Source organism: Anabrus simplex, chromosome 3 (genome assembly GCF_040414725.1).
Source record: "Anabrus simplex isolate iqAnaSimp1 chromosome 3, ASM4041472v1, whole genome shotgun sequence".
In the NCBI taxonomy this organism is placed as follows: Eukaryota; Metazoa; Arthropoda; class Insecta; order Orthoptera; family Tettigoniidae; genus Anabrus; species Anabrus simplex.
Window position 1 is genome coordinate 488,956,665 of NC_090267.1, and position 7,820 is coordinate 488,964,484.

The 7,820-nt window shown below is 47.1% G+C and overlaps 2 non-coding genes across 2 annotated transcripts; one reads left to right on the forward strand and one right to left on the reverse strand.

Annotated features, from left to right (window-relative positions):
• Positions 1 to 842: 842 nt before the first annotated feature.
• TRNAC-GCA (transfer RNA cysteine (anticodon GCA)) lies at positions 843 to 914 on the forward strand. Its single transcript has one exon. It is a non-coding gene; the product is annotated as a tRNA-Cys (tRNA).
• A 5,502-nt stretch (positions 915 to 6,416) lies between these two features.
• TRNAC-GCA (transfer RNA cysteine (anticodon GCA)) lies at positions 6,417 to 6,488 on the reverse strand. Its single transcript has one exon. It is a non-coding gene; the product is annotated as a tRNA-Cys (tRNA).
• Between the last annotated feature and the right edge of the window lie 1,332 nt (positions 6,489 to 7,820).

The following is a 7,820-nucleotide window of genomic DNA, read 5'->3' on the forward strand; positions in this document are numbered from 1 at the left end:
TGAGTTCGAATCCTCGTCAGGAAGTCATAAAACTTAAGAAAACAGATTTCCACTTCCGGAGGTGCATATGGCCCTGAGGTTCACTCCGCCTACACCAAACATGCGTACTAGGTAATTCCTGGGGGCAAAGGCGGCCGGGTTTAGAGCTAACCACTCTACCCCATCAAGTGCCGAGGATACGGCCCTCCAAGGGCCTTCATGGCCTGTACGGAGAAGACTTTACTTTCCTTTTACGGGTAAGTGTTGTAGATGGTTACTTTATTTCACAGTTTTACAAATGAGTAATGAGCAATTCGATGTTTGAATATTCATGTTTTTTGAAAGCTTGAATGGTATTCATATGTGTTTTTGATTTTTTTTTTTTTTTTTTCGTTTTCTTAATCCGTTTGCCCTCCAGGGTTGATTTTTCCGTCAGACTCAGCGACAGACTCCACCTCTACCGCCTCAAGGGCAGTGTCTGAAGCGTCAAAACTTGGGTTGGGGATACAATTGGAGAGAAGGACAAGTACCTCGCCCAGGCGAACTGCGGCCTTGTTGGGGGAGGGGCCGTGGCCTTACGTTAGGTACTATCGCGCCATTTGCCTGTGTGGAGAATTTAGAAACCACGGAAAATCACTTCGAGAGGACGCCGAGGAGGGAATTGAATCCCTCGCTACTCAGTTGACCTCTAGAAGTTGAGTTGACCCCGTTCCAGCCCTCGTACCTGCGAGAATGGCAGCTAATTACACTAACCACTACACCACAGAGGCGGACTTCGTGATGAGCTACAAACTGAAATATCTTTTTCAAAATGCGATGGCCTCGCTTTGTCTTATCCGAGAGAAAGGAGGCGACAATTTCATGGGAGTATAGCTCAGTGGTAGAGCATTCGACTGCAGATCGAGAGGTCCCCGGTTCAAACCCGGGTGCTCCCTGGTGTTTTATAAACTTTCTTATTCGAAATAGGATATTTGAAGAAGGATTAGTTATACACGATAGTAATGTTATCTCGTTATCCTGCTTTCATTCTTTCTTTCTTTCTTAATCTGCAGGTGTCGTATGAGTTGCGCCGAGTAAAAGTTGCTCCGTGTTAAAATCAGTAAAACATGCGCCGTGGTCATTAATCATTCTAGGAACTAGAGGTCTTGTTTGAGAATTCCACTGGGATATTTCGTGTTTCAGAATGTGACAGTGTCCACTCCCTACTTCAAATATTATTTCCGATTTCTTCATATTTATATCAGCATCACTGTTTGAAACAATTTCATTTGTCATTTATTAATCTTTTATGCCCAGGAGAATGCGACAGGCTCGCCAGGGCACACAATTCCCTTTCTTTGGCAGTAGCTATGGTTCATTCTTGAGCCCTATCACTTCATAAGGGGTGCATGTCGGGGAAACGTAGGGTGAGACAGTTTTTTTTCTGTTTTCACTGCTCATTCTTTATTCAACAAATTCGCCACATTTCATTTGCCATCCATTAATCTTTGTCCGCAAAGCACGTCAGATCTCGGATTCGGCAGTATTTTCTTCCTTTAGCGGTATTTCATTCTTCATTCATTCTATTCCTGACCCTGTCAGTTAGCTACAAACAGGCTGTGGATATTCTTCATAAGACTGAATGACTGATTAAATGTTTCCACACTTGATTTGTAAATTAAGTCAAACTACGTAGTTATACACATTTCACCCACTGATATAAATACGATGCAGGTTTTCTAGATGCGCAAGAAACCAACATTGATAGAGTGAATACCGAGCTCGATAGCTGCAGTCGCTTAAGTGCGGCCAGTATCCAGTACTCGGGAGATAATAGGTTCGAACCCCACTGTCGGCAGCCCTGAAAATGGTTTTCCGTGGTTTCCCATTTTCACACCAGGCAAATGCTGGGTCTGTACCTTAATTAAGACCACGGCCGCTTCCTTCCCACTCCTAGCTCTTTCCTGTTCCATCGTCGCGGTAAGACCTATCTGTGTCGGTGCGACGTAAAACAACTAGCAAAAAAAAAAAAAAAAAAGAGATAGAGTGAATAATATTTTTAATATATTAATTTCAAAATCTCAGTACTACAGATATTCACAGACATTCCTTGAACTTGGAAATAACTCCTTGCGGTGCAGCACAGGTAGCAGATGCTTAAGACAGCTGTCAAACCACTTCTACTCCCGGCGGGGAAACTCCACGGCGCAAATTTTACTCGGCGCAACTCATACAGAACCAATCAGTTTACCCTTCAGATTTGGTTTTTCCCTCGGACTCACCGAGGGATCCCACCTCTACCGCTTCAAGGGCAGTGTCCTGGAGCGTGAGACATTGGGTCGGGGGATACAACTGGGGAGAATGACTAGTACCTCGCCCAGGCTGCCTCACCTGCTATACTGAATAGGGGCCTTGGTGGGGGATGGGAGATTGGAAGGGATAGACAAGGAAGAGTGAAGGAAGCGGACGTGGCCTTAAGTTAGGTACCATCCCGGCATTTGCCTGGAGGAGAAGTGGGAAACCACGGAAAACCACTTCCAGGATGGCTGAGGTGGGAATCGAATCCACCGCTACTCATTTGACCTCCCGAGGCTGAGTGGATCCCGTTCCAGCCCTCGTACCACTTTTCAAATTTCGTGGCTGATTCGGAAAACGAACCCGGGCCTCCGGGGGTGGCAACTAATCACACTAACCACTACACCGCAGAGGCTGACAACATTATTATTATTCAAATTATTATTATTATTATTATTATTATTATTATTATTATTATTATTATTATTATTATTATTATTATTATTATTATTATTACTGTCCACCTCTGTGGTGAAGTGGTAAGCGTGATTAGTTGCCACCCCCGTGGAGGCCCGGGTTCGATTCCCGGCTCTGCCACGAAATTTGAGAAGGGGTACGAGGGGTGCTACGGGGTCTACTCGGCCTCTTGAGGTCAACTGAGTAGAGGGGGTTTAGATTCTGTGTTTAGTACCACTATGCCAGGAACATCATGGGCCTGCGTTGCCTATGAGTGATGCCGTTATGTGAGGAAAACCATAGGTCTGCGTTACCTGTGCGTGTAATTGGAATTGCGGAAGTGTAGAGTCTTGAATGTGAGGAAAGGAACGTTAACGGCGACACAAACACCCAGTTTCCAAGCCAGGGATAATAATCATTTACAATTAAAACCCCCTGACCCGGCCAGAAATCGAACCCGGAGCAGCCGGGTGACAGTTGGACGCGGTGCCGGACGAGTACCTCTATAAGAAGAGTAAATAGGGGCTGCGTGGTCGACGCGGTAAAGGCGTGCTTGGTTCGCTCGGAAGGACGTGGGTTCGAAACACCGTCAGGAAGTCATACAATTTAAGAAACAAGTTTTCCACTTCCGGAGGTGCCCAAGGCCCTGAGGTTCACTCAGCGTACGCAAAAAATGATTACCAGGTTACTTCCTGGGGGGCAATTCGGCCGAGCGTAGAGAACCACTCTACACTACCAAGTGCCGAGGTTACGCAGTGGAAGCCCCTTCAAGGCCTGTACGGCGATGACTTTGCTTTACTTTTTTTTTAAATATACACTGACTGACAGAGCAAATGCAACACCAAGGAGGAGTGGTTCGAAAGGGATGAAAGTTGGGGAAAAAACAGAGTCGGCACGGAAGAATAATTGATGTTTATTTCAAACCGATATGCAAGTTACACAATGCGCACGGCATCGACTCAGTAGGATGTAGGACCACCGCAGGCGGCGATGCACGCAGAAACACGTCGAGGTACAGAGTCAATAAGAGTGCGGGGGGGATGGGAAGATTGGAAGGGATATACAAGGAAGAGGGAAGGAAGCGGTCGTAGCTGTAAGTTAGGTACCATCCCGGCATTTGCCTGGAGGAGAGGTGGGAAACCACGGAAAACCACTTCCAGGATGGCTGAGGTGGGAATGGAACCCACCTCCCCCTCAGTTGACCTCCCGAGGCTGAGTGGACCACGTTCCAGCCCTCGTACCACTTTTCAAATTTCGTGGCAGAGCCGGGAATCGAACCCGGGCCTCCACGGGGGTGGCAACTAATCACGCTTACCACTTCACCACAGAGGTGGACAGTAATAATAATAATAATAATAATAATAATAATAATAATAATAATAATAATAATAATAATAAAAATAATAATAATAATTTGAATAATTATAATGTTGTCAGCCTCTGCGGTGTAGTGGTTAGTGTGATTAGTTGCCACCCCCGGAGGCCCGGGTTCGTTTTCCGAATCAGCCACGAAATTTGAAAAGTGGTACGAGGGCTGGAATGGGATCCACTCAGCCTCGGGAGGTCAAATGAGTAGCGGTGGATTCGATTCCCACCTCAGCCATCCTGGAAGTGGTTTTCCGTGGTTTCCCACTTCTCCTCCAGGCAAATGCCGGGATGGTACCTAACTTAAGGCCACGTCCGCTTCCTTCACTCTTCCTTGTCTATCCCTTCCAATCTCCCATCCCCCACCAAGGCCCCTATTCAGTATAGCAGGTGAGGCAGCCTGGGCGAGGTACTAGTCATTCTCCCCAGTTGTATCCCCCGACCCAATGTCTCACGCTCCAGGACACTGCCCTTGAAGCGGTAGAGGTGGGATCCCTCGGTGAGTCCGAGGGAAAAACCAAATCTGAAGGGTAAACAGATTGGTTCTGTATGAGTTGCGCCGAGTAAAATTTGCGCCGTGGAGTTTCCCCGCCGGGAGTAGAAGTGGTTTGACAGCTGTCTTAAGCATCTGCTACCTGTGCTGCACCGCAAGGAGTTATTTCCAAGTTCAAGGAATGTCTGTGAATATCTGTAGTACTGAGATTTTGAAATTAATATATTAAAAATATTATTCACTCTATCTCTTTTTTTTTTTTTTTTTTTTTTTTTTTTGCTAGTTGTTTTACGTCGCACCGACACAGATAGGTCTTACCGCGACGATGGAACAGGAAAGAGCTAGGAGTGGGAAGGAAGCGGCCGTGGTCTTAATTAAGGTACAGCCCCAGCATTTGCCTGGTGTGAAAATGGGAAACCACGGAAAACCATTTTCAGGGCTGCCGACAGTGGGGTTCGAACCTATTATCTCCCGAGTACTGGATACTGGCCGCACTTAAGCGACTGCAGCTATCGAGCTCGGTATTCACTCTATCAATGTTGGTTTCTTGCGCATCTAGAAAACCTGCATCGTATTTATATCAGTGGGTGAAATGTGTGTAACTACGTAGTTTGACTTAATTTACAAATCAAGTGTGGAAACATGGAATCAGTCATTCAGTCTTATGAAGAATATCCACAGCCTGTTTGTAGCTAACTGACAGGGTCAGGAATAGAATGAATGAAGAATGAAATACCGCTAAAGGAAGAAAATACTGCCGAATCCGAGATCTGACGTGCTTTGCGGACAAAGATTAATGGATGGCAAATGAAATGTAGCGAATTTGTTGAATAAAGAATGAGCAGTGAAAACAGAAAAAAAACTGTCTCACCCTACGTTTCCCCGACATGCACCCCTTATGAAGTGATAGGGCTCAAGAATGAACCATAGCTACTGCCAAAGAAAGGGAATTGTGTGCCCTGGCGAGCCTGTCGCATTCTCCTGGGCATAAAAGATTAATAAATGACAAATGAAATTGTTTCAAACAGTGATGCTGATATAGGGCCGCCTCTGTGGTGTAGTGGTTAGCGTGATTAGCTGCCACCCCCGGAGGTCCGGGTTCGATTCCCGGCTCTGCCACGAAAATTTGAAAAGTGGTACGAGGGCTGGAACGGGGTCCACTCAGCCTCGGGAGGTCAACTGAGTAGAGGTGGGTTCGATTCCCACCTCAGCCATCTTCGAAGTGGTTTTCCGTGGTTTCCCACTTCTCCTCCAGGCGAATGCCGGGATGGTACCTAACTTAAGGCCACGGCCGCTTCCTTCCCTCTTCCTTGCCTATCCCTTCCAATCTTCCCATCCCTCCAGAAGGCCCCTGTTCAGCATAGCAGGTGAGGCCGCCTGGGCGAGGTACTGGTCATACTCCCCAGTTGTATCCCCCGACCAAGAGTCTGAAGCTCCAGGACACTGCCCTTGAGGCGGTAGAGGTGGGATCCCTCGCTAAGTCCGAGGGAAAAACCGAACCTGGAGGGTAAACAGATGATGATGATGATGATGATGCTGATATAAATATGAAGAAATCGGAAATAATATTTGAAGTAGGGAGTGGACACTGTCACATTCTGAAACACGAAATATCCCAGTGGAATTCTCAAACAAGACCTCTAGTTCCTAGAATGATTAATGACCACGGCGCATGTTTTACTGATTTTAACACGGAGCAACTTTTACTCGGCGCAACTCATACGACACCTGCAGATTAAGAAAGAAAGAAAGAAAGAATGAAAGCAGGATAACGAGATAACATTACTATCGTGTATAACTAATCCTTCTTCAAATATCCTATTTCGAATAAGAAAGTTTATAAAACACCAGGGAGCACCCGGGTTTGAACCGGGGACCTCTCGATCTGCAGTCGAATGCTCTACCACTGAGCTATACTCCCATGAAATTGTCGCCTCCTTTCTCTCGGATAAGACAAAGCGAGGCCATCGCATTTTGAAAAAGATATTTCAGTTTGTAGCTCATCACGAAGTCCGCCTCTGTGGTGTAGTGGTTAGTGTAATTAGCTGCCATTCTCGCAGGTACGAGGGCTGGAACGGGGTCAACTCAACTTCTAGAGGTCAACTGAGTAGCGAGGGATTCGATTCCCTCCTCGGCCGTCCTCTCAAAGTGATTTTCCGTGGTTTCTAAATTCTCCACACAGGCAAATGGCGCGATAGTACCTAACGTAAGGCCACGGCCCCTCCCCCAACAAGGCCGCAGTTCGCCTGGGCGAGGTACTTGTCCTTCTCTCCAATTGTATCCCCAACCCAAGTTTTGACGCTTCAGACACTGCCCTTGAGGCGGTAGAGGTGGAGTCTGTCGCTGAGTCTGACGGAAAAATCAACCCTGGAGGGCAAACGGATTATCATCATCATCATCATCTGTTTACCCTCCAGGTTCGGTTTTTCCCTCGGACTTAGCGAGGGATCCCACCTCTACCGCCTCAAGGGCAGTGTCCTGGAGCTTCAGACTCTTGGTCGGGGGATACAACTGGGGAGTATGACCAGTACCTCGCCCAGGCGGCCTCACCTGCTATGCTGAACAGGGGCCTTGTGGAGGGATGGGGAGATTGGAAGGGATAGGCAAGGAAGAGGGAAGGAAGCGGCCGTGGCCTTAAGTTAGGTACCATCCCGGCATTCGCCTGGAGGAGAAGTGGGAAACCACGGAAAACCACTTCCAGGATGGCTGAGGTGGGAATCGAACCCACCTCTACTCAGTTGACCTCCCGAGGCTGAGTGGACCCCGTTCCAGCCCTCGTACCACTTTTCAAATTTCGTGGCAGAGCCGGGAATCGAACCCAGGCCTCCGGGGGTGGCAGCTAATCACGCTAACCACTACACCACAGAGGCGGACCAAACGGATTAAGAAAACGAAAAAAAAAAAAAATCAAAAACACATATGAATACCATTCAAGCTTTCAAAAAACATGAATATTCAAACATCGAATTGCTCATTACTCATTTGTAAAACTGTGAAATAAAGTAACCATCTACAACACTTACCCGTAAAAGGAAAGCAAAGTCTTCTCCGTACAGGCCATGAAGGCCCTTGGAGGGCCGTATCCTCGGCACTTGATGGGGTAGAGTGGTTAGCTCTAAACCCGGCCGCCTTTGCCCCCAGGAATTACCTAGTACGCATGTTTGGTGTAGGCTGAGTGAACCTCAGGGCCATATGCACCTCCGGAAGTGGAAATCTGTTTTCTTAAGTTTTATGACTTCCTGACGAGGATTCG